Here is a 27374-nt window from a genome sequence, read left to right on the forward strand (position 1 = left end):
TTACGCTACTGCAAAAAATAGCTGCCTAGCGCCAGCGCAGACATCCTTGCACCATTTAGCAAGGGTGCCTGTGTTGCAGTGGTGATTGTGTATGTGCAGGAAGGTGTCTCATCCTGCACATAAACAATCAATAATGACGAGATACTACTGCTACTTCTATGTGTGCTGCATTCTGCTGCACATATAGTAGTTGCAAATCACCATTAATTAATGATTGTTTTTGTGCAGGAAGGCACACCGTTGATGGTGTTTTGCTCCATCTATGTGTGCTGCAGAATGCAGCACACAGAGATAGAGCAAACAATGAGGTGAAATAAAAGTATTTCTCCGCGCTGCGCCACTTTAACACCTTCATTTCACTTGCATTCATTTTTGACGTTGCCTCAGATTTACAGATTCTTGTAAATATGGGGTTGCTTCAAAATGCAATGGGTGTTGCATGGAAAACGCCCACAGCAGCACCCATTGCATCCCCCTTTCAGGCAAAGTGATGCGTTAAAAGGGGTCTTATTTACAAGTTGGTGTTAAGCCACTCAAAGCAGCTTAGCACCGCTTTGTAAATATAGAGCAGGGTATAGTTCCAACGGAGTGTCGGTAAAAGTGACGTTTCTGTAGCGCTATGCCCTTATAAATATGCCCCTCTATGTCATTCCACTCCATTCTATGAAACTGCACTCCATGACATGCCACTCCATTCTACGACATATCACGTCATTCTGCTCCATGACACCACTCCACTGTACTACATGCCACTCCCCTCCACACTGACACTCTACCACATGCCCCGCCACTCCACTATACTCCAGACCACTCTCCTCTATGCCATTCTACTCTATGCAACTCTACTCTATGCAACTCTATTAAATTCCCCTCCACTCATTCCACTTACCCCACTCAAATCCACCCCACCCCTCTCCAATCGACCTCACTCCACTCCGGTCTACCCTACTCAACTCTGTCCCAATCTACCCCACTCACTCCACTCCAATCTACCCCACTCCACTCCACCCCAATCTATCCCACTTCACTGCAAGCTAACCCAATTCACTCTATTCAAACCCACCCCAATCTATCCCACTCCACTCTAATCTACTCCACTCCATTCCAAAAATCCCAAGCTACCCCACCAACCTCAATGTACCCCACTCCAATCTATCTCACTCCACTCCAATCTATCCCAGTCCACTCTACTCCACTACAGTCTACTTCACTCAACTCTACTCCACTTAAATCTACACCTCTTAACTCCAATCTACCTCAATCCACCCACTCCATTCCACCACACTCACCCCAATCTAACTCACTCCAATCTACCCCACTCTAATCTCCACTACACTCTAATCTATCCAACTCCATTTCAGTCTGCCTCAGGCTACTTCACTCCAATCTAGCCCAATCTACACCACTCCAATCCACCACAATCTACTGTGCTCTAGTATACCACAAGCTACCCCACTTCACTCCAATTTACCCCACTTCAATCCACTCAATCTATTCCACTCTATCTCACTCCACCCTACCCCAATCTATCCCACTTCACTCTACCCCACTCAAATCTACCCCAATTCACCCACTTGAATCTATCCCATTTATCCTACTCCGATCTACCCCGATTTACCCCACCATTCTACACCACTCCATCCCAATCTACCACAATTTAATATACCCAACTCCAGTTTACCCCACTCCAATCTGCCCCACTCCTCTACTCCAATCTAGCACACTCCAATCTGCCCAACTCCAATCTATCTACTCCACTCCATTCTACCTTATTTCACTCTAGTCTAGGCCATTCCACCCCAATCTACCCAAATCCACCCCACTCCATTCTCCCATCACCCCACTCCACCTCGTCCCACTCTACCCCATCCCAATCTACCCAACTCAAATCTATCCCACTGCAATCTACCCCAATCCCCTCCAAATGTAACTGACTCCATGCCATTCTACTCCACTCCATTCTAATTTATACTACTCCAATCCACCCAATCTATCCCACCCCATTCCAGTCTGCCCCAGTCCACTCCACTCCACCATAATCTACACCACTCCAATCCAATCCATCCCACTCATCTCCGCACCAATCTACTCTACTCCTCTCCAAACCACCCGATCTACCCTACTCCACTCTACAACAATCTACCCCACTCCAATCTACCCCAATCCACTCCAATCTCCCCATCTACTCCACTCCACTCTAATCCTCCCCAATTTACCTATTTCCATTCCAGTCTACCCTATTCCAATCCAATCTACCCCAATGTAATCTTTACCAACTCCAATGTACCCCACTCCAATCGACCACTCTAATCTGCCCCACTCCAATGTAGCCCACTCCAATCTATTCCATTCCACCCCACTCCAATCTATCCCATGCAACTTCAATCCACCTCACTCTACCCCACTCCAAACTGCCAAAATCTATTCCACTCCACCGCACACCATCACACCCCACTCCTCACCACTAACGTTTGGTCATGCTGAGCAGCAGCCACACTGGTGTACAACATGGCTAAAACATATAATTTTTTGGGGCATTATTTTACTTTTACTACAACTGTCTTCATCCATATCCTCCTCTCCCCGATCGCCATCTGATTCCTGGGTTGAAGAGAAAAAGAGACAAACAGGTTATTAGTCCCTCCAGGACCTCCCCTCCCCCAAGTTAAGGCAGGGGGTGACCCTTCCAGCCCTCAGGTGCCGTTGTTGCTGTCTTCGTCTGATCCATCCAGTGCCGCATAGTACACAGGCGGCTGTGGATCATCTTCCAACAGGCCAGGATTGATGTCTCCTTCTTCCCTTACACCAGGCGGTTTATGGAAAACAGAAGACCATCTTTAAGGCATCACAGGAGCCCCTATCAGTCCTGGAAGTCTCAGAATGGGTGTTTCCCTGGAAACAAACCCTACATTACCGAGTTCAAAGTGATGTTGATATCCATGCTCCAAGCTTCATGCTTAAGTCCTTCAGCAGGTCCCGGGCATAGGCGCATTCCCAAAAGAGATGGTAGGACGGATCACTGACAAAATATAGAATGCCAAAATATCAACCTACCAGTATATAGTGGACAAAATATAGAATGCAAAAATATCAAATTCCTATCTGCAAACAGGTAAGTACAAAAATATAGAATCAAAAATATAGTTGTAAAAAATAGGGGGGCATATTACCAAGGGTGGCGATAGGCAATTATCTCCGGTTTAGCGGCTGTTTTCGGCCGCTAAGCGGCGATAATTCTATCGCTCTATTAACAAGCTGTCGCTAACTGATGTTAGTGACAGCTTTTAGGCGATAGCGAGCGGTTTGGAGTCCGCTTTGCATGTCAGCGATATTTATCGCTAATGACATGCAAAGTGGGTGTACCCAACCTGTTAGCGACTGCAAGCAGTCGCTAACGTCACTATCGCCTATTAGCAAGGCAGGTGTAGCAATGGAAATATTCCCGCTATCGCCAAAAAACTAACGCCTGCTCAGACCAGTTCTTAGCCATGTTATCCAATGGGAGGTGGATAACATGGCTAAGAGCATTTTGTCGCTAATGCGTGAATATCGTGAATATCGCTGTATTCTCAGCGATATTCACACATTTCGCCTGATTTTTATCGCTTTTGAGTTAAACCTTGTTTTATCTCAGCGATAAAAAACGGTGATGCGCGGCGATAAAAATATTGCCGCTAACCCTACTTAGCGATAAATATCGCTATTTGTTGGTAATATGCCCCATAGTTAGTCAAAATATCGAATTGTAATAAATGTCTTATAAGTAATATAAAATTAATGAAATAATAAACATAATAAACTAAAATATACTTAAAAATACTTAAATAACCTTAACATTAATAAATAATTATTGTAAGTTAAAAAAATATATATATTTTTTTTAATACATATATATATATATACTAGCAGCCCGTCCCGACGTTGTCCGGGTATGAATTGCTGCTGGCCAGTAGTATATTGTTTTGTAGGATTTCGTTTTGATAGCATTTCTTATCTGTGACAGGCCTGTGAAACGCTCCGATTCACAGTGCACTGCTGATGCACTTAAGAGTGCGCATTCAATAGTGTGTGAACTCGAGTTGCCCTACTTTATTTTTCCTTGAAATATTATATAGCGCGAACTCGACAACATGGCATGACAGAAGAATACATTCATTTGTGGTAGGCACGAGGAGACTAAGCGATTTGCCTGGAATCACAGGATGTTGAGCTGAAGCCGAGATTCGAACGTAGCTCACCAGCTCTAAAGTTCGCAATTCTAGAACTTGTGGCGGGAGGTGTGCCTAAAAGTATATGTCGGTGCTGGCCATCAATGAGAGAAACTTGTGCATTTTTCAAATCGGTGGTGAAAAAATATGAGTATGTTGCTGGAGATGTTGGCCGCCGTGCCACCAATGTACTTACCGGGGGAGGGTAAACACCCATTATTCGGCAACTTTCTTTCCGCATACCATCACTCCGCATACTTTCATTACGAAAGTACCATGACTCCGCAATGCCATTATAACGCATGGCATTACATTTTATATGCTTTTACAACGCATACATTTGCAACGAAATTCGTTATAAATGCATGAATGGTAAAAGTATTTTTTTTTTAATGTTTGAATAAGGTAAGTATGGGTATATGGGTATATGTTTTGGGGTACTAAGGTATATGTTTTGGGGTGTTTGGGTATTTTAAAGGTTCAGATATAGTTTTGGTTATGGGGTACAGGGGTAGTTTTAGGGTTTAGGGATAAGTATGGGTTTTGGGGTACAGCGGTATTTTTAGGGTTCAGGGGTAGGTTTGGGTTTTGGAGTACAGGGGTATTTTTAGGGTTCAGGGGTAGGTTTGGGTTTTGGGGTACAGGGGTATTTTAAGGGTTCAGGTCTAGGTTTGGGTTTTGGGGTATAGGGGTATTTTTAGGGTTCAGGGCTAGGTTTGGGTTTTGGGGTACAGGGGTATTTTAGGGTTCAGGGGTAGGTTTGGGTTTTGGGGTACAGGGATATTTTTATGGTTCAGGGCTAGGTTTGGGTTTTGCGGTACAGGGGTATTTTTAGGGTTCAGGGGTAGGTTTGGGTTTTGAGGTACAGGGGTATTTATAGGGTTCAGGGCTAGGTTTGGGTTTTATGGTACAGGGGTATTTTTAGGGTTTAGGGATAGGTTTGGGTTTTGGGGTACTGGCTATATTTATAGGGTTAAGACGGGTTAGTGTTTAAGGGTGTTGGGGTATTTTAAGGAGTAAGGGTGGGTTATGATTATGGGGTGCAGGGGTATTTAAATGGAGCAGGGTGGACACCCGGAGCTGGAATGTACAGAACCTGGGAAGAAAAAACAATGAAATATTTGGCACACGCTTGCTTTTTTTTCCCGTAATCCAGCGCCCCGCACACGCCCAGGCCAGCAGCACACGATATGAGACATGGCATGAAGGGCGGAACGTAAAAACAACAGTTGATGGACAGAATGCAGAACAATGTCATACATTCACCCCAGTACAGAGATCTGGGCCTAAATCCATTATTTTTTTTGCATTCCACACCACCACAGTTCAGACATGGCCATATGCAAATCAGCCTTGACCCAGTGCCTCATGGGAACAGTCCAGCCCGAACTGCCAAGCCATGTTTTTCCTGGACGGGAATCAAGCATCCTAGGACAGGTTTCTGGCTATCAGCAGTCTTCAGCCAGAATAGCTTGACTCCAGCGGTGTGGAGTGCATGGGCTTAACTCCAGTGGTGTCGAGTGAATGGGATTCACGTCTGAGCATACCCATCCCACTCGGGTGATAAATGCAAAATCAACAGTTGATGGACAGAATGCAGAACAATTTCATACATTTACCCAAGTACAGAGATTTGGGCCTAACTCCATTATTTTTATGCACTCCACACCACCCCAATTCAGACATGGTGATATGCACATCAGCCTTGACCCTGTGCCTGATGGGAACAGTCCAGCCCGAACTGCCAAGCCATGTTTTTCCTGAACCAGATTTAACCATCCTAGGACCAGTTTCTGGCTATCAGCCATCTTGAGCCAGAATAACTTGACTCCAGTGGTGTGGAGAGCATGGTACTCACGTCTGAGCATACCCATTCCACTCGGGTGACAAATGCAAAAACAACAGTTGATGGACAGAATGCAGAACAATATCATACATTCACCCCAGTACAGGGATCTGGGCCTAAATCCATCGTTTTTCTGCAATCCACACCACCCCAGTTCAGACATGGCAATATGCAAATCAGCCTTGACCCTGTGCATCATGGGAACAGTCCAGCCCGAAGGGCGGAACGTACCAGACGCCCCCAGCGTTTGTCACGCCCACAGCACAATGCAGACACGCCCACAAGGGACTACTTTGCTGGCATGGTTCTTTTACCTTTTAAATGTATATGGTGGGCGTCTGCGTAGCCTATGTCCTTCTGCTGCAACTGCCCTTTCCAACGCTGTATTGGGTGTTGTGATTGGTGCTGTGGTTCCTGAGATTACCCGCCTCAAAGGTTTGGGCTCTCTCTTTATTATATTAGTATGGATTAACGTAATATTATTAAACAATATACAATATTTTTACCGTAGGGTAGCGGGAGGGTAAACTTTACTATTATCTCTCCAGTGAGTGCAACAGTAGGGAAAGCGTTGTCTAGCGGGAGGGTAAAAATTACTATTCCCACTCCAGAGAGTGCAACAGTAGGGAAATCGTTGGATAGCGTAGGGGTAAAAATTACTATTCCCACTCCAGAGAGTGCAAAAGTAGGGAAAGCTTTGGATAGCGTAGGGGTAAAAAATACTATTCCTACTCCAGAGAGTGCAACAGTAGGGAAAGCATTGGATAGCGGGAGGGTAAAAATTACTATTCCCACTCCTGAGAGTGCAACAGTAGGAAAAGCGTTGGATAGCATAGGGGTAAAAATTACTATTCCCACTCTAGTGAGTTTAACAGTAGGGAAAGTAATGATTTAATATATTAATAAAAAGAAATTAAATATCAATACCAATAAAAAAAAATTATTAAAATTAATTACCAATGCTATATTATTTAATAATTAATCAATTAGAAATACAAATAAATATTAGTTATTAAAAGTTAATTACCTATTCATAATTAATTAACAACAAATTAATTTTCAATAACAAAAACTAATTCATAATAAAAATACTAATTAATAATTAATTATAGGTAAATTAATTATCAATACACAAAAAGTATTTCTAATATGTAATTAATCACAATTAAATTACTTGCTACCCTATTCCCCTATAAACCTACAATCCGCTACGGAAAACAAATTAATACAATTATCATAATTATCAATTAATCAATTAATGCAAATGAATTACCAATTAATAAAAATGAATTACCAATTAAAAATTATTTAACAATAAATTAAAAATCAATACCGATAAATAAATAAAAATTATTTACTTAATGACAATTAAATTACTTCCCACCCTATTCCCCTGTAAACCCACTACCCGCTACAGAACTAAAAAGCAAAATTAAATTAAAAATAATTATTAATTTCTAAAAAATAAAATTGAATTAAATATAATTAAATTACTTCCTACCCTATTCTCCTATAAACCCACAACCCGCTGCAGAATTAAATCACGCAAAAATAACATGACATAAAATTCATTACTTAAAATAAATTAATCATATATTACAACAATAATATTCACTTTTCACACAGATACTAACATACAAAATACTTTAAAAAAATTCTATATTATTAAAAAATCGATATATTTTAATGCCTATATTATATACTTCAATTCAATTTGTTACTTTTAACTACTATATTGTGCCCATTCGATATTTTGTCCATTCTATATTTTTACTTCAATATTATGTCCATTCTATATATTTTTTTCAATATTATGGCTAGTTACCGGTAGGATGCCTCATTTGCAGTTCATGTTTTCAGGCAGGAATTGTATCAATTGTGCCCTCTTGCTTGCATGAAGGCCCTCACTGGCAGACATCCTTGGGTGGCCATCCAGGAGAGGTCAGAATATTGGAGGCGATGATCTCCCACTCGTTGGCCACTGAGCAGATGGTAGGGGGCCAATCGGTTCGCAGATGTCCATTGCAAGGATCTGGCATTGGACAATCTTAGGAGTCCGCTGGTTTGGGCAGCAGCCACCTGACCAAACTCCTTGATGAACTTATCCACTTCCTTGTAGAACCACACGGCACCGGTTGTACCGGATGGAGCTCACCCACTCTGCCCATTGGCAAGAGGAAGAAGTGTGCCATCAGAAAGCTGGTACGGCTTTCATTTTCGGTCCTCAGGGTGCTCCTTACAGAGGGGCACATGAAGATCCCACTCAGGATTGTGGCGATGTCCTGCACACCCTTTGCTAAAACACATGTCCAAAGTTAATCGCTCTCGCATTGGCAAGAACTATCGCCTTTGCCAATGCTTTTTTATTATGGAGTACGGAACCGTTCCACCCTCACACAAGGAACATCTAACTTACGTTTTGTGTATTTGGTATTATTTATTTAAACACTGGAAAACATTTGAAATTTGAGTCACACTGACATTAAAATAAACAATGAAACTGTTAAACGGGAAGTCAATCCAGAACAAACATACAATTAGAATAATTGTAAAATGCCACTTTATAAAATAATGACCAGGGGCCTTATTTATGAGGCCTTGCGTGAGTTTTGCGCTTTCGATGCATCACTTTTTGTGACGCATCGGCGGCGTAAAACATGCCTCCTGATGCGCACTATTTACAAAGTGACGCATCTAAGCAGATGCGTCACTTTGTAAACCCCTGCGCTACATTATACCTGCGTCAGGTATAATGTATGCAGAGGGGGCGTTCCCCCGCAAAAAGCCTCGTAATAGTGACGCAGTGAAATCTATGAGATTTCACTGCGTCACTTTTAGGATGCTGTTGCGTCAAAATCTTGCGCCTGCCTCACAGCAGGCGCAAGACTGACGCAAGCCCTTTCACATGGGGCTTTCCCCATGTGAAAGGAAGCATTGCTGGAGATGCGTCACTTTTGTGACACACTCCAGCAATGCGTCACTTTTGCACTTACAGATACGTCAGAAATACTGACGTATCTGTAACTCCTTGCAACATGATGCGTCATATTATAAATATGACGCATCAATCATGTCGCAGAGAGAGCGCAGTGAAAAGTGACGCATCGCTGTTTTCACGCAGCGATGCGTCACTTTTCATAAATGAGGCCCCAGGAGTTTTCACTGGAGGTGCGTTTTGATTTCACAGAGCAGTTCATAGAGAATTTAATAGAAGGACAATTTTCAATGCAGTATTACCTACATTATTTAAAACCTGAGGGCATATTATCAAGGAACGGCGTTAAAATTATCGCCGCTTTAGCTGCAGGAAACTGCCGCTAAAGAGGCGATAATGGGCTTGATAATATGCCCATTGAGAATTCAAATAGAAGTCCATGTTCTGGTGTGAACATGGTCTTCTATTGGAATTCTCAACGGCATATTATCAAGCCCATTATTCCAGTTTTAGCGGCAGTTTCCTGCCGCTAAAGCGGTGATAATTTTAACATCGTTCCTTGATAATATGCCCATAAATTGTGTTTCTCCCGAAGCGATAAAATTAGTGGTACCGAGCAGTTTTAATTCGACCACTTTTATAGATCTTACACATTGTAGGGCAGCTCTATCAGAGACAGAGTCTCAAAAAATGGAGTGAAACTCTTTAATGTTCCTCTCCACGGAAATCTTTAGTAAAAGGCGAAAGGTTTATTTGGTTTGAAGAGAAATCAGAGTATGATAGCAACATACTGTGGCAGAGACCACAGGGAACACAACTCCTTGGACTCTGAGGGGCAGATTTACAATAACTGGCATATCCCTGCATATCAGCAGGGATGCGCCAGTTATTTTGTGTGACGGTCGAAACCCCTTGCGTCATCAAGGATGCACCGCATTTACAATGCAGCACACCGTGGCGCAAGTATAGAGAGATGCGTGATGCATCTGATGTCGTAAAGGTGACGCAGTGCAGGAGTTTTGTCGCAAACGGGACGCAACTCCAGCACTGCCCAGGGGTGCCCTATACTTGCTGTGCTGCGTCACTCCTTACGCCTGCTACAAGCAGGCGTAAGGTTTTGACGGAGCGGGGACGTTAAAGTGACTCATTTCACTGCGTCACTTTTAAGGGGCTTCCTTGTGACGGAACGCCCACCCTGCATACATTATACCTGACGCAGGTATAATGTAGCGCAGGGCTTTACAACATGACGCATCTCACTAGATGCGTCACGTTGCAAATTGTTTTTGGTCCTACCCGTCTAGCCCTCGGTCAGCAGGTCCGGCCAGTCTGCCACACCTGCCAGCCACGCCTCTTGTCCCGGCCGACTCGCCAGGCCTACTAGCGCGGGGGGGGGGGGGGTACTAGGCATGGCTTATCTTTTCAGTCGCCCCGGTCTGTTGGCTCTGCCCTCCCTCCAGCAGCTGACCAGCCCAGCTGAAAGCGGTGAACCAATCCACAGTCAGCCATTAACTGGTCAGCCTTGCGCTGGTCGGAACCAGGAGGGTTTCGCCAACAGGGGGGTCGACTTAGCCTTCCAGCTCATGCTGTTCGGCAGCCGCCGTTCTACCGAGGACGTCAGCCCGGCCGTGAGTCATGGCTGACCTGTACAGCAGTCCAGCCAAACACGCTGACCTACGTTAAAAAATCACCATCCAGCCAGTGTGCCAGTCAGCCCACTTCACAGTGAGCCGCCCAGCAATCCAGCCGTCCAGCTACTAAAAAACGCATGACGTTACGGTCATTCCTTTTGTCACTGCTCGAGTTTCATTGCCAGACAAAGTGCAATGATTACATTCCAGCTGACCGTCCTCCCTCTAGGGAAAGTGAAGTGTAACTACACTTGATCTTAGCCAAAAGGCCGAGTCACGTTGCAAATATGTTGCAGTGGCGCATTGTTTACGCTGCCGGCGGCGTAAAAGTGTCGCAAGGGGCTTGAATATCTACCCCTGAGTGTGCGGCTCAAAACTAAATGAATACTTGAAACATGTCTCAGTGAATACATTTTGATTATGGTTTTGATCTGATTAAGTGGTAAAATCAATTCAAGTACATAAGAGGGATAACAAGTGACAAAGGATTGTGGGTATGCAAATAAGCCCTACGGGAGCCCACCTGACAAGACTTCTCAGTCACAAGTGACCCTCGGGAGTGTAACAGAGGTTTACTTTTGTTGCTCTCATTGCGCAACTTTTGCTCTAGGTAATAGACCGCTTTACCCAAGCATTAGGTTACATCCATCACACACGGGTAGATTTTTAAATATATAGGGCCTCATTTATGAGGCTGTGCGCCACTTTTACGCCACCGGTGCGTCACTTTTTGTGACGCACCAGTGGCATAAAAAAGGCGCCTTGTTGCGCCATATTTACAAAGTGACGCGACGCATCTAGGTAGATGCGTCACTTTGTAAACCCCTGCACCACATTATACCTGCGCCAGGTATAATGTATGCAAGGGGGGCGTTTTGACGCAGGAAAGGGTCATGGAAGTGACGCAGTGAAATCTATAAGATTTCCCTGCGCCATTTCTTGGCCGCTAATGCATCAAAATCTTACGCCTGCTTCATGGCAGGCGTAAGACTGACACAGGCACTAACAACATGGGACTTGCCCATGTGAAAGTACACATTGCTGGAGTTGCGTCACTTTTGTGACACACTCCAGCAATGCGTCACTTTTGCGCCTAAAGATACGTCAGAAATACTGACGTATCTGTAACTCCTTGCGCCATATGACGCATCAATCATGACGCAAGGAGTGCGCACTGAGAAGTGACGCATTGCTGCTTTTACCCACGGGGTCTTTGCGTGATCTTTTACCCACGGGGTCGTTGGGGCGCAGGCGGTACACGAACCCCTTGTTCTAGAGTCGCTTCTCACACCGCACTAATTAGCCACAGCAATTATGCAGCATCATTCTACCTTAAATTAATATTTTATTCATGTATTTCTTTCTTAAACAACATTGGGCAGTTCTATCAGAGATAGAACTTTCAAAAATTGAGTGAAACTCTTTAATGTTCCTCTCCACGGAAATCTTTAGTAAAAGGCGAAAGATTTATTCGGTTTGAAGAGAAACCAGAGTATACTGTAGAACGTCTGTGGCAGAGACCGGAGGGAACACAACTCCTTGGACTCTCAGTGTGGGAAGGAAAACTAAATGACAACTTGAAACATGTTCTAGAGAATACTTTTTATTCACGTTCTGATCAAACTAAGTGGAAAAATTACTTCAACTATATAAAAAGGATGACAAGTGAAAGAGGATTGTGGTTATGCAAATAAGCCCTACAGGAGCCCACGTGACAAGACTTCTTAGTCACACGTGACCCATCGGGAGTGTAACAGGTTTACTTTTGTTGCTCTCATTGCGCAAATTGTGTTCTAGGTAACAGCACGCTTTACACGAGCATTACGTTACATCCATCACACATGGACAGCTTTTTTAACATATATGATTTACCCACGTGGTCTTTACGTGATTTGCTAGTCACACACCGTTGAGCCGCAGCCGGGACTCGAACCATTGTCCCAGGGTCGGCAGCTCTGGCTGTTAAATCGCCCCTCACTGCAGCACAAGGTCCTGTCAAAGTGGGTCTGAGAGTGAGTTAGATAACCTGTAATTTAGCTTAATGTTTCTTTCTTTCTTAAACAGGTTTGGGCAGTTCTATCAGAGATAGAACTTTCAAAAATTGAGTGAAACTCTTTAATGTTCCTCTCCACGGAAATCTTTAGTAAAAGGCGAAAGATTTATTCGGTTTGAAGAGGGGTCTTTGCGTGATTTCCTAGGAGTAACAAGCTGTTGGGGCGCAGGCGGGACTCGAACCCCTTGTTCTAGAGCCAGCATTGCTGGCAGTTAAACCATCCCTCGCATCTCACACCGCACTAATTAGAGTGCAGTAGAGTCTAGCCACAACAGTTATACAGCATCATTCTACTTTTAAATTATTATTTTATTCGTTTATTTCTTTCTTGAACAAAGTTGGGCAGTTCTATCAGAGATAGAACTTTCAAAAATTGAGTGAAACTCTTTAATGTTCCTCTCCACGGAAATCTTTAGTAAAAGGCGAAAGATTTATTCGGTTTGAAGAGAAACCAGAGTATGTCAGCTATACACTGTAGAGGAGACCGGACTGAACATAACTCCTTGGACTCTGAGTGTGGGACAAAAAAAATTAAACGAAGACTTGGAACCTCTCAGTGAATATATTAGCATTGAAGTTTTGATATGATTAAGTGGAAAAGTTAATTGAACTACATAAGAATGAGTACAAGTGACAGGGGATTGTGGGTATGCAAATAAAATGACAAGGCTTCGCAGTCACACGTGACCCTCGGCAGTGTAACAGGGTTTACTTTTGTTGCTCTCATTGCGCAATTTGCTTTTTTAGGTATTACAACGCTTTACTCGAGCATTAGTCTGGCTCCACTACATATGGGAAGTTATAAATATGTATTTAATTACCCGCGGGTCTTTCCGTGATTTGCTGTTGAGCCGCAGCCGGGACTCGAACCCTGGTCCAAGGTCACAGCTCTGGGTGTTAAGCCGCCCCTTCCTCCGCCTCTCGCAGCTCAAGCTCCTGCCGGGGGTCTGAGGGTCTGGCCGGCCCAGGCACCGCCGGGTCATTCCACCCTCTTCCCACAGCTGTGTTTTCGGGTCAATGAATGGGGCTCACCCGCAGAACAGCAGCAAAAGCTGCACATTTTGGAGCAGGGGATTCTGAGTAAATGTATTTATTTATTTTATGCGTTTTTACATAGCGCCTTTATTTATTTATTTTATGCGTTTTTATATAGTGCGGACTTTACCCGAAGGTGTCAGAGCGCTTCACAATAGGAACAGTAGTGAAACATGAGGAAAAATTACAAGTGAGCATGTTACAAAAGCAAATGTAACGTTACATAAGGCAATAGTGACAATTGTGCATGTATCGAGAAAACAAAATACAAGAGGTAGGAAACGATACGTTACAAGAGAAAAAGGGGGGACCCGGGGAGAGCCGTACGCAACCTGTCTCTCCCCAGGTAGGTTCGCGCGTGTCGATGGCCACGACAGGTGGGGCTTTGATTAGTGAGGGTCAGGTGGGGTAATTAGGGTCAGCGCAGGGCAGGGGAGCATTGCGCACTAGGGAGGCGGGCGGCGAGGTTCGTTTTTGTGCGTGCCCCTGTTTGTTTTTCCTACCTGATGGCGGACTCCAAGGAAGTGCGGAGGGCGGTCCGGGTCCTTTGCCAGGCGGGGCGCGAAGATTTGTTGTGCCCTGGAGTCCCTGGTGCGGCCTGGGTGGGGCTTGCCCGCCCCGTTCATAAGGCGGCTGGGGGAGTCGCGAGGGCCGTGTCTGCCTGCCTTTCCACTCAGGCTGCGAGCGGGGACGACGGCGAGGCGGCAATGCCTGAGGCGGAGCCTTCCGGAGAGGCGGTTTCCACGGAGCTGCTGCCAGCCCCCTCCGGAGTGTCAGGCCCCCTGCAGCAGGTATGTCCTGCCCCTCGTGGGGCTGCTGGCTAGCGTGGGGTGTCCGGCGGGAGGCGGGGGCGCTCCGGGGGGAGGTCCTTGGAGAAGGGGGTGGCGTTTTTTTTGTGTTTTTTTTTCTCGGTCAAGGCCATTAAGGCTGCCTCGAATGTTAGAGGTAGGCGGGGGCGGAGTTTGATGCCCAGAGGCTCGTCCTGTGAGCCCAGTGTGTGGTCTTCTTCTGTGCCTGCCCCCACTGCATTTTGAGTCCCCCAAGCCTGGTTTAGAGCCCTTTTTAGGTTTCGCTGGAGGGCGGAGCTCTTAGCTCCGCCTCCAGAGAAATCTCTTGATTTCCAGTAAGGAGAATGGAATACGCCCCCCTGTCCCATTGGCTAGCTCCATAAATGGAGGCTAGCCATTGGAACAGAGATCTGTCCGTCAAGGCCGGACCAGATTCGGGGGCGTTCCCGAGATTTTTTCCCAGGGCGGAGTTACGTTTTTTCCGTTCCCTCCCCTTTCACTGATGCGCTGTCCATTTCCGCCCCCCCTCGCTGTCCTGTGCACGTTTCCCGCCGTCCGTGTCCTCTCCCGCCCCCTCCCGCCGTCCGTGTCCTCTCCCGCCCCCTCCCGCCGTCCGTGTCCACTCCCGCCCCCTCCCGCCGTCCGTGTCCACTCCCGCCCCGATTGATGTTTATCTAGAGCCGGTGCCCACCCGGCATTTGTCCGTAAAAATCAGCCCCCGCCTGCCTACCTAAGGAGAAGGGCCGCTGCGCTGCCCGCAGCGACCCGGAAGTGGTTGGCCGGCCGGCCGGCCAATCCCAGCGCGGCCGGCCGGAAGTGCCCGCCCCCGCAGCCCGGGGGGAAGAAAGAAGAAGCATGGCGGCCGGTTTGCAGGGCTCCCGTGATGCGAGGGAGCCCTGCTGCATCTAGGCACAGTGTGTGTGAGAGTCTTGTAAAGTGCTTGGTGGTACCCTGCACGGGGGCACGTAAAGTGCTTGGTTGTACAGTGCAAGGGGGGCTTTTAAAGTGTTCTAGGTTGCTGTGTGTGAGTGTCTTGCAAAGTGCTCTGGGCACAGTGTGCGAGGGGCTTGTAAAGTGCTTTAGGGTGCAGTCTGTGTGAGTGGCGTGTGAAGTGCTTTGGCGTGCAGTGTGTTTGAATAGCTTGTAAAGTGATTGAAGGTACGCTGTGGGGGGGGGCTTGTAAAGTGCTTGGTGGTACACTGTATGGTGGGCTTGTAAAGTGCTTATGTTATCACTGTTAGGAAAGTCCTGTAAAGTGCTCCGGTCTATAGTGCCTCGGAGCTTGTCTGGTTAGTTCAGTGCGCTCGAGCGTGCACGGGGCGGTGGGTGGATTTCACACGGCGCACGGGGGGCTGTGACACGCTCTGCGGCTGAAAAAGGAGTGGTGGTAGTGTTTCCCCCGGCTGTGTTGCCTTTACAGTGGAGGCCCGTCTTGGGGCCCTGTGATTGGGGGGCCGTGTCTCAGGTCAGGAGAGGGGCTCCCCGTAGGGGGTGGGGTCTCTGTGGGGATTAAGCCCCACAGTTTGCGCGGGTCTGCCTCCGCCTTGTGTGGGATGTTCGCCGTGCTGTGTGTGTGTGTGTGGGGGGGGGGTAGCCCGGGCTGGTGGTGCCCGGTTCCCTGGTGTGTTTTCTGGGCGGGGCCCCCCTTTGTCTGCTGCGGCCGGTGATGGCTTTTCACACTCGCTCACAATGGGTTTGATTGGCCTTGCTCCGTTCGCACGTCCCCCGTGGGTTAATTATCACCCTGAGATGAGCGCCACAGGGGTTCCGAACCACCCTCGGGACAAGAGCCAGGCTGCACCTGCAGAAAGCGCCCCCCCACCCCCCCACACACACACGCCCCCCCCAGCCCTACCAGCCGGCCCACTTGCTCTCCGGCCTCTGTACACAACCCGGGGTACATCACACTTCCCCCTCCTACCCATCTCGCGTCTTCCTGAAGCTGCTGATGTCTTCGATTGGGGGGGGGGGGGGTCGGTGGTCACTGGGCGCACAAGACACAGCACAGCCTGGCACTGTGGCAAAAAGGCTCCGTAGAAATAGCAGGGTCGAGCAGTACTCGGTGCCACTGGAATTATGCACTTGTACACGGTATTTTTCGCATGATTATTAATTTGCCGGATTGTCCATCACCTGCTGCATATAATGCAGATTTTAACTTTAAACAAATTGTAGCTCAAACGGATCAAAAGTTACCAAACGCGCAGTGACGTGTAGCCGCGCAGCGGGGGGCCCTATGCAAGGATTGGCTGGTCACTTTTCTGGGGGTAATTGCTGTATTTGGGAGATAAACTGGTACTCGTGAGGGGAACCTTTACCCAGACAGCCTTAGGAAGTGTAAACATAACACCATGATAAAGTAATGCGATCCCAAATGCGCTGCGTTACGCCGCATAATAACCACTGCTTGCGCATAATTTAGGCAACCCTGCCACATAATGTGGCTATCCTTTGCCGCATAATCCCAGGAGCCCTGCCTATGCAAGACACAGCACCGTTTCTGCACTTCAGGTACATCGTCAATTAGAGACGGCAGAGCCTGTCCCTTTGGGCACAGGGTATAACCGGCACCGCATAGGTGTGTCATGCTTATTGTAAAGTGCACAGTCACGCGCGAGGGTACCTTGGAGCTGACACTGCAGACTCATGGTATACAGGCAACACACAATGTCACTGCGGGAGCAGGGCACAGAGGCACAATGCAGCCTGTCTCTGTAGATGCGTGCCGCTCAAGAGATAGCGCAGCCTGTCTCTGTATAGTGTGGTATAGCAGTTTTTCGTACGGTTAATAAGAACCTTAACAAACAGACGTACAGTCTAAAAGCATTCCGCATACACAGTTAAAACGTCACCTAAGAACACGCCGGCCTGAGTTCGGCACAGACAGGTCACGCCGAGCCATCGCTACAACGGAAGAACAGGATTAGTGCACAATTCCCTCACTATCTCTAGCCTGCCTCGTCTCTTTAAACTAGTTACCCCACTTCAACCACAATCCTCATTCTGTCTCTTTATACAGCTCCCTCACTGCAATTTCCATCCTTCACCTGCCTCTTTATACAACTCCCTCGCTGCAATACCCATGTTCCACCTGTCTCTTTATACAGCTCCCTCACTGAAATACCCATGTTCCATCTGTCTCTTTATACAGCTCCCTCGCTGCAATACCCATGTTCCACCTGTCTCTTTTTACAGCTCCCTCACTGCAACCTCCACCCTCGCCTGTATCTTAATATAGCTCCCTCAGTGCTACCACTGTCCTACCATTGTCGACTCTTGATCCTATTCCCTTGCTGCAATTTCTACCGTGACTGTCTCCTTCCGTCATTGCAATCTCGCTCTATCCTCACTCTGTCTCTTTACACTATTCTGTTGCATCAACCTCCAAGTCCTGAACTTTTCGCTTTACACTGACCGCTTCTTTAAATTTTCATTCTAGCCTAGTCTCTTTGGACTGCTCCCTCATTGTATTCTATCTCTCTCCCTATCTCTTTATGCTATTCCATCACTGTGATCATTTGCTCTGTAATGATGCGATAAGGTACGGCTATGATAGCCAGTCGAGGTATACACGACTCCAGAATGATGGTTCCCTACTCAAAGGATAGTCATGACTGTCTTACTTTGGGTGGAATACACAGGTCTTGCCACTAAGTCAAAATCACCCATGTTGACTTGGGAAAGTGCATAAATCACTTTTCCTAAGGCATTGCGCACTTGGATTTTCAAAGCTTCTCATTCGCTGGAAGCAGAATGGGTGGTCAGCATCCTGAACTGAAGGGCAGCCAGTACAGAAGAGAAACAATGTGAAGGTCTGTGTGGGCCTGACTAGTGCTTGTTGGAGGTGGCGCTCAGCTGTGTGCTGCTTGGTCCTCTCCAGCTGGGAGGAGAGTTTCTGCCTCTCACCTCAATGCTTGCCTGCTTGTTTGCCCTGGAAGCACCCCAGAGAGAAAAGAACATCCTCCGACCGACGTATCAGTCCTTCTGAGACTGTGTAGCTGTCATCACACTAGGACCAGCCAAGATGAATTAGCAGACATGACAATGACAAGAAAGTGCAAGTGAGCAGCCTGACCAGGGACCCTGACTAACATAGTCTCTTGCACCAATGTCCCAGCCACACCATTAGGCCTCCTCCTCTGCAGGCAGCTCATTTCTGCCTGCATTTGTAGGTTCAACTGGCATCTGTGGCCCCAACCATCCGTGCGCCACAAGAGTGTGTTGAGACACACTAGGGCCCACCATGCAACATCTGACCACTTCCACGTGGGTTGAGCATTTACAATGCAACGGTTTCGCCTTTGGAAAAGTTAGAGCTATTAGCAATGTAAAAGACAATGCCATTTATTTATCTGTTTTCAAAACCAACACATAAATACAAATTTTGTCATTTACAATGCCAATAGCTCAAACTTTTCCAAAGGCGAAACCTTTGCATTGTAAATGCTTGTTAGTGTTGACTGGGCAGCGCTATCTTCTTTCGCCTGCACCATGTGCTGCCACTGGGGTTCCTGCGATTCCTGCTGTGTTCCCTGGTCCCGTTGCGGATGTGGTGGGGCAGGTGGCCTGTTTGCCCAAGATTTCTTCGACCTTTGCCCAGGGTTGTCATGTTGACCGTGCGGAGCTCACCCACATGCTGTTCACGTGAGTGGGGTTGCACGAGGGCCTCCAGGGGGGGATGTTGGTTCTCCTTTGCTTCCCGTTGTTTTTCCCCAGCCTTCCGGGGGTGTGCATCTCGTTGGGGATGCCTCGGCTGCCCCCTGCGTCCTTCCCCAAGCCTAGGGGGGCGCCCCTTGATTTTTCTGACCGACGGCATGGGGCTTTGGGCGGCGGCCGTTGGGTGTGGTTGGGCACTGGTGGGGATTCGGCGGTGGCTCCTCTGGGTGCGGATGGGGGGTTAGGCGCTTCGGTGACGGCGCGGTCCGGTCAGAGCGGCCGTAGGCGTAAGGCACCTACTACAGCATGTCCTTCTGTTTCAATACCGAGTGGTTTGCGGGCTGCCCCAACGGCGGTTTTTGGGGAGGGGAGAGCGGAAGGGGTTTCTGGAGCGGATTCCCTTTTCAGGAGCAGGGCGCAGTGCGCAGTGATGGTATCCCATGGGAGTATTGCGATGGAGGTGTGGGAGATGGGGAGATTCCTGGTGGAAGTGGAAATTATGTTGAGGATGATGTCTTGCATTTGGATATTGGCGATGATGATTGGGAAGAGGGAGACGTACGTGATGGGGAGGTTGGTAATGTTGCAACGGTTTGGAAAGGGGGTGTGGGGCAATCCCATGTTGTCAGTGTTTTGCAGGAGTCTGGTGCGGACCACGCAACATTGAGCATTTCATCTTCAACGAAGCCACGCCAAGGGGATCCTGCGGTGTTTCGACAGAAGTTGGCGCAGTGGCCTAAAGGTAAGGAATGGTAGTGGTCTGTGTGGCAACAAGGGGAGAGTCTCCCCGTTAAACGTACTCGTTCAATTGGTGTTGGGGATGGAGATGTTGGTGAGCAAGTTGCTCTTACGAAGCTGTCTGAGTGGCATGCTGCTGTGAATGCTAAGTCACGAGGGGATGATACCGCCGCTCCAGCGGGGCGGCCAGGGGATGATGCTCACACAATGACTTCAAGTGAAGGGGATCTGTCTGTTCACAAAACGTTGCCTTACTCTGGCATTGGTATGCCGTTAGGTTCACACTTATCGGCAAAAACTAAGTCTTGGATTTGGAGTAACAAGTTTGTTGATGTTTTTGAGTTGCTCCATCTGGATATTCAGGCAAAGGAGGTGTCTAAGGAGGAGGAGTTGGAGTTGGCTCGACGGCCGCGGGTCCCCAAGTCCTTTGAGACCTGGACGTCTGCCTTTTTGATATATGCTAGTGTTTACTGCCAGCGTCATCCGGATAAGGCTGTGGCCATGTTGACATATGTAGATGTCATCAGGTATGCTTACAGCTATTTTGGGGGTTTTGCCTGGCTGTCGTATGACGAAGCATTCCGTGCTAGGATGAGTTTGTTTCCTGAGCAGTCCCTGGGGGGAGGTCGATACTGAACTATGGTTACAGTGGATGTCTTCTGCCCATCCGCCCGCAACGGCTCACACAGCAAGCGGGTTACCGGTGACATATCGGCCCTTTCAGTCTCGCCCCGCTCAGTCTGGGGCGGGGGCCATGGGCAGGGGACAGACAGCTTTCTCGGGGACTTGTTGGCATTACAACAGAGGCCTGTGTACCAGACCGTTGTGTAGATATAAGCATGAATGTGTGCAGTGTGGTGGTAGGCACGCCCTCACCCAATGTTTCCTGGGACGACGTGGCGGCGATACAGGCAGGGGTCCTGTGGGTGGAGGCCAGTCTTCTCAGTTTGGCGCAAAGGGCTCCTACTCCTCTTAATGTGGAGTTGTTGGATCGCTGGTTGCAGGATTACCCGGATGTTGACGCGGCGAAACGTTTGTCGTGGGGTTTCAAGGTGGGTTTTCGGATTGGGTACCAGGGTCCCCGGAGTGGGAGGTGGTCGGATAATTTGAAATCTGCTACAGAGATCCCCCATGTTGTCCAGCAGAAGTTAAATGCTGACTTGGCTGCGGGCAGAGTGGCTGGCCCCTCTTCGCACTGTCCTTTGCCTGACTTGATTGTGTCCCCTTTGGGGTTTGTCCCCAAGAAAGCGGTTGGTGAATTCCGGCTTATTCATCATTTGTCTTGGCCTGAGGGTTCTTCCTTAAATGACTTCATTGCTCCAGAAGATTCAAGTGTTTTTTTACGCTTCTGGGGAAGATGCCTTGGGGTTGGTGAGAACTGCGGGCTGGGGTGCATTGCTTGCCAAATGTGACATACAGTCGGCTTTTCGCCTTTTACCAATCCATCCATCTGATTTTGGCCTTTTGGGGATGCACTTCCAAGGGAAGTACTACGTGGATAAGGTTTTGCCTATGGGGTGTGCGGTGTCCTGCGCATTGTTTGAGACATTTGGTGCCTTCTTGCAGTGGTGCTTTTCCTTCATCAGTGGCCATGGGCTGGTCTGCCATTACCTGGACGATTTCCTGTTGATTGGGGCGTGGGATTCCGGTCAGTGTCAGCTGGCGTTGCAGACTTATCAGGCAATGGCTGGGGAGCTGGGCGTGCCATTGGCTTCTGACAAGACGGAAGGTCCCAGCACCACTTTGACTTTTCTGGGCATCGAGATCGATACCTTGGCAATGGTGGCGAGATTGCCCGCTGCAACAGTGCACAACATTTCCGCCTTTTTGTCTTTGGTGGTGGTGGATCGGACATTGGAGCTCAGGACAGTGCAGAAACTATTGGGGTACTTGGATTTTTCGTGCCGTGTGGTTCGAGCTGGCAGGACATTTTGTAGGAGGTTGGGCATGTCCTTGTCTGGGGCCTATCTTCCTCACCATGGGGTGCTTGTCTGGGGCCTATCTTCCTCACCATAGGGTCCTTGTCTGGGGCCTATCTTCCTCACCATGGGGTGCGCATTACAGCGGCCATCAGGGTGGATCTGCGTCTATGGTTGTCTTTCCTGTGGGACTTTAATGGCGTGTCCTTGTTTTTTTTACGGACGAGGACATGGTTTGGCAATTACACATCTACACGGATGCTTCTGGTGCCCATGGATTAGGTGTCTTCTGGGAAGGGCGGTGGTGCGCTGCGAGCTGGCCGGTTCATTGGCGGGGTCAGGGTCGCAGTATCGCCTTCTTGGCATTGTGCTCGTGGCACTTTGCATCTGGGGTGCTGAATTCACGGACAGGTCTGTTGCAAATTGGCAGGGGGTTCTTTTCATGGGCTGCTGAGGTGGGGAAGGGATCCAGTGGGGGGGGTGTTGGTCAGGAAGGTTTTGAGGGGCTGGGTAGGCTGCAGTCTGTTTCCAGGTGTTTGCGCCGGCCGGTCACTTTTCAGCAAATGTTGTTTCAATTAGGGGTTGCTGTTATGATGCTTTTGAGTATTTTAAATTTAGGTTGTGTTTCGTGTGAATGTTTTTTGAGGCCTTTCGGGCCTCTCAGATTTTGGGCTTGCGCACCAGGGTGGGCAATGACCAGTGAGGAAGTGGTTCTTGAACCAGATAGGTTGAGCATCTGGTTGCGCGCTTCCAAAATGGACCAGTTGGGTAGGGGTAAGTGGGTTTTCTTGGGTAGGAGTGGTGTTGTGGCTTGTTGCCCGGTGTGTGAGTGGGAGTGTTTTTGAAGTCTTGTGCTTTTTCGTCTGGTGTGATCTTTTGTCACGCTGATGGCAGTCCCGTTACAGTTGCCCAGTTATTGGCTGTGTTACGGAAGGTGCTGTTAACTTTGGGATTGGAGCCTTCGCAGTTTGGTACTCATTCCTTTAGGATTGGGGCGGCGTCTGAGGCTGCCCGGCTGGGGTGGGACTGGTCTCAGATCCGGAGAATTGGGAGGTGGAGGTCGAGGTGTTGCGAGAAATATGTGAGAAAGTAGCACATCTAGGATTCGTTAACATTTCTTTTTCTCCTAGGTCCTTGGCTAAGGCTGGCTGGCTTCAAACGGTGGGTGTGGATTATTGGTCACTCCTTCGAGAAATGGGCCGCAGTGGCTGCAGAAGGACAACTATGTGGGCGATCTTTGGGTCTTAACAGTTTAACACAAGAGGTTGTTTGTCATGGTATTGGAGGAATGCGTTGGGGGGGTGTAGGAGAGTAGGGTCTGCAATCCTATGATCACCCAGATTTTTTGCTTTTTGCTGCACTGGTTTACGACTTTCCCTGGCTGTGGGCCTGCTAATCAGACCCACAGCCTAGCTGTTCTCTCTATCCAAATTGTACTCAGGTACTGAATTGGCACTGGGCCCTCTCCAAGTCCCTGTACCCAGGGCTGAGGTGCACCCAGAAGTCTCCCAGGGGCTGAAGCATGTATTGTGCCACCCCTGGATTGACTAACTAAAACTGACACAACTGGCTGCACGACAGCTGGGGCAAGGTGGTGTACTCACCCTTTGCTTTAGATATAGTATACCTATATCTAACCCTAAAATGGACACACAGATCTCCTATCAGTCACTCCTATAGCAGGCCTTAACAATCCTGAAGGCAGAGTGCTTGGAATCGTGTGAGACGGTGCTCTAGCATGAGCTGAGCCTGTCTGCGGCTTTCGGGATCCATCCCTTAGCCGTTTCCATGATATCGCATACCATATACTCTTAAGTGCATTATAATCCTCGCGGTTATGTGCCAACTCTGGTATCGCTTTATCAAAACATGTCGAGTAAGGTGTCATACGAATTGGAATACTAACCCCTCGCCAATTCTGGCGACGGGGTTAGCATTCCACCCTTCTAGAGGGACACGACATGCCTGTAGCCTATAACCCGGTTAAAAGTCAGACAGAGCCTTAGCATCCACAAAATGGATGCTGCCACCGAGACACAAGTCTGCCCTCCTGCTGCTGGGAGTCCTCCCAGAGCAGGAGATAAGGACAAAGGGTTTCCTGCCAGGGGCGGTGCCAGCACCGTCCCAGACAGGGTTTTGTGTATTGTAGGTAGGCAGGGCTTTAGAGGAAGGTGACTGCACGTGGCACCCCGGTGCTCACTGTGCATAGGCTGGCTGGAACCAGTTCCAGGGTCACTCCAGACCCTGTGCTGGGGAAAAGCCCGCCAAGGAAGTGGGTGTAACCACCCCCCTCCTAGTCCCACCCATAGGGCAGGACTTAGTCGCGTGCCAGCCCCTTTTTACAGGATAAAGGTAGAGACTGGCCCCCTTCCAAATCAGATCATCTTTGAATCCTGAAACTACTTTCTGCGAAAGGAACTCAAGACTTCTTCCTAAGATTTCTCCCTTGTGACTAAGGAGTAGTCACCCTGCATCCGCAGGCACCATCTAAGAACACTGCGGTCTGCTGTAAGTCCTTCCTCCGGAATCCGACTGCCCAGCTCGACGAGAACCGGCTTCCCTGGCACCTCTGACCTCTACCCACCTCTACAGCCCAGCTGAGAACCGTGGGTGCGACGAGACCTCAAGGGACCGGCCATCTGCAAGACTGCACGACTTCTTTCCAGCAAGCCCGCCGAGTAACCTACTGGTGAGTGCTTTGGGGTCCGAGAAGCCCCGACTCTGAGCAGCTCCAGCTCCGAAGTTCAGCCCCCCAGCATCTCCACGATCTGCGTGGGGCCCTTCTGCTTTCCGCTGCTCACCGCGTTGTTTGGCTACTAGCCCGTTGGCTTGTGGCCTTCCCGACGACGCCCGACGACATTTCTGCTGCTGGTCTGGTTGCTCCAGACTGGCCCTTGCTCCCTTCCAGAAGAGGAGCACCCCGGACCCTCCTGGTCCACTCAAGACGCCATTTTGAGTCCACCGCGTGGGCTTGAATTAGCCAAGGCTTGTTGCCCAATCCTGGGTAACTTCGACGCCAACGACTTCATCCTTCGTGGGACAGCTCGCACCTCCATCCTGGTCGCCGACAACGCCTCCTGGTCCGAGAGACTGCAGAGCCCAGCAGCGCCCACTCACCTGACTGCGGTGACTTCGCCCGGTGCCATCCTGGTGCCCACTTAATCACTGGCTAGTGATTCAAGAACTTGGTCCCCTCTGCTTTCAGGTTTTCTTCTTCCTTGATCCAGGCTTGGATCCGTCGAACTTTCCTTCACTGGTCGCCTGCCAGCAACTTCGTCCTTCCAGGCTCCTGGTCCGGCAACGAGATCCCCGACGTCTTTTCAGACCTATGCAGCTGCAGCCCCTGGGCTAGGTAACTTCGGCACTCCGGTGTCCCAGCATAGCCTCACTATCCAAGGGTCAGGATCCACTGTCGTTTTCTCCCTACCAGGTCGGGTTCGCCCGTGAACACTAACTTTGTGAATTCTAGCTTCCATAGACTTTGTCCCGCATCCCGCGTGAGAGTGCACACTCTGCACCCGAGTCCCCTGGGCCTCCTAGTAGTAATCTAACGATTCCCTAGTCCAGTCCTAGCGATTCCAAAGCCTATTAGAACTGTTACTTACCTGCTAGTAATTCGCATTCCACTTTTAGCGTATATGGTTTTTCGTGCCCCTCGGGCATTTGTGTAACGTGCTAACTTAAAAGTATTTTCGTAAGAGTTTTGTTGTGTGCCTAGCACCCTGTCCTCATAAAGAGTACAGGGTTGTTGTGATTCTAATAAATACACTGTTTATTTTCATAACACTTGTGTGGTGTCCTTTCACTGGGTGTTCAAGGGGTAATGTGATGGTAAAACAGCTGGCTTAACACGCCCTCTAGAGTCTTAGCCTTAGACTGCTCGTATCCATGCTACTAGGATAGCTGGTCTATAAGGTTGACTTACAACCAATCATCAATAAGGGTTGTTTGGACTGATATATAGTGATCACTAGAATAGTGAACACTGCACATCAGGCCAACTTCTCACATTGGTGAGCAGCGGTTGGGATTTGAGCTTGCTGTTGTTTTACCACACATGCCCTAAGAATATCTTGTGAAAGATCACATAAGTACTAAAGGTACATATAACTTAGCTTAGAATACTCTGAGTTCTACTGAACCAGCTGTTGTAGCTCCTAGGGCCTAGCACACCCTAAACTACAACTCTAGCAAGGGATCAGTAGGCAAACATATAGTGTAGGTAAGTGCACCACTTACACCTCACTAGAAAAGCATGTCGACTCAGGGGGACTCTACTGAGACTCCCCTGGTCAGTGTTGACCCTCCACAGGTCACTTCAAGATATGCAGCTCTCAATTTTCAGGAGATGAGGCAACTCTGTGTCTCCAGGAAACTGAAGCAGGGGTCTAACCCCACCATTCCCTTTCTGATAGGTCTCTTAGAGACATATGATGCCAGAAAGCTCTCTCAGTTACATGAGAGCATGCCAGCCTTAGAGGGAACCTCTGGGGATCCAGACCTCCCCAACACTGATTCAGCAGTTGAGGAGGAGGATCAGGAGGTACTCTCTGGGGATGAGGTAGACAAAGGTCTTGAGGTAGTCAGAAGGCTAACTAGGACCAACTTAGACTTACTTGGGCTAGGATCTGGGGGCCCCCCAGTACTGACCCGAAGTGGGCCTAACCTTGGAGTTAGGAGAGATAGATCTCTTTCTAGGGACTCCAATAGATCTCTGCACTCTAATGCCTCTTCTCAGGGGAGAAGGAATCCTCCACAGAGGAGATTTACTTCCCCTCAGAGAAAGGAGCATGAAGCTAGGATGAGACAAGCTGAACTGAGGATTGAAAGGGAAGAAATTGCCCTGGCCAAAGAGAAGCTTGCCCTGGCAAGAGAGCAGCAGATGAGTGGGCTAGCTCCCACTGGTGGCAGCAATCTCCCAAGAGATAGAGAGAAGGGTTTAGATGCTAAACACCTGACTAAAATAGTGCCCCCCTTTAAGCAAGGGGATGACATCCAGAAATGGATGGCTGCTCTGGAGAGGGCCTGCACTGTGCAGGGCATTCCCCAGAGTCAGTGGGCAGCTATACTGTGGCTCTCCTTTGATGGTAAAGGTAGAGATAAGCTCCTCACTACAAGAGTGGAGGATGCTAACAATTACCAGGTCCTGAAGAATACACTGGTTGATGGGTTTGGTTTAACCACTGAGCAGTACAGGTTGCTGTTCAGAGACACCCAGAAAACTCAGTCTCAGGACTGGTCTGATTTTGTGGATTGTGCCACTAAGGCTTTGGAGGGCTGGTTGCTGGGTAGCAAGGTTACAGATTACACAGGATTGTATAATCTAATGATGAGAGAACAAATTTTGAACAATTGTCAGAACCAGTTGCTGCACCAGCACCTTGTTGATTCAGATCTGACCTCTCCCCAAGAATTGGGAAAGAAGGCAGACAAATGGGTCAGGACAAGGATCAAGCAGAACCAGAACCAGAACCAGGGTGGTCAGAAGAAAGCAGACCAGAAGGGTAATGTTAAGAATGAGCAAAATGACCAGAAGTCTTCACCAGGTCCCCAACAAACCAAAGA

General features: G+C 48.4%; 3 non-coding genes and 1 pseudogene across 3 annotated transcripts; all 4 read right to left on the reverse strand.

Moving 5' to 3' along the window:
- Positions 1-9652: 9652 nt before the first annotated feature.
- Positions 9653-9767, reverse strand: LOC144808116 (U5 spliceosomal RNA). The gene has a single exon (XR_013606647.1). It is a non-coding gene; the product is annotated as a U5 spliceosomal RNA (small nuclear RNA).
- A 2233-nt stretch (positions 9768-12000) lies between these two features.
- On the reverse strand, positions 12001-12116 carry LOC144808102 (U5 spliceosomal RNA). The gene has a single exon (XR_013606634.1). It is a non-coding gene; the product is annotated as a U5 spliceosomal RNA (small nuclear RNA).
- A 576-nt stretch (positions 12117-12692) lies between these two features.
- LOC144808122 (U5 spliceosomal RNA) lies at positions 12693-12802 on the reverse strand (annotated as a pseudogene).
- Positions 12803-13017: 215 nt separating this feature from the next.
- Positions 13018-13133, reverse strand: LOC144808103 (U5 spliceosomal RNA). Its single transcript, XR_013606635.1, has one exon. It is a non-coding gene; the product is annotated as a U5 spliceosomal RNA (small nuclear RNA).
- Between the last annotated feature and the right edge of the window lie 14241 nt (positions 13134-27374).

Source organism: Lissotriton helveticus, chromosome 1_2 (assembly GCF_964261635.1).
Source record: "Lissotriton helveticus chromosome 1_2, aLisHel1.1, whole genome shotgun sequence".
Taxonomy (NCBI): domain Eukaryota; kingdom Metazoa; phylum Chordata; class Amphibia; order Caudata; family Salamandridae; genus Lissotriton; species Lissotriton helveticus.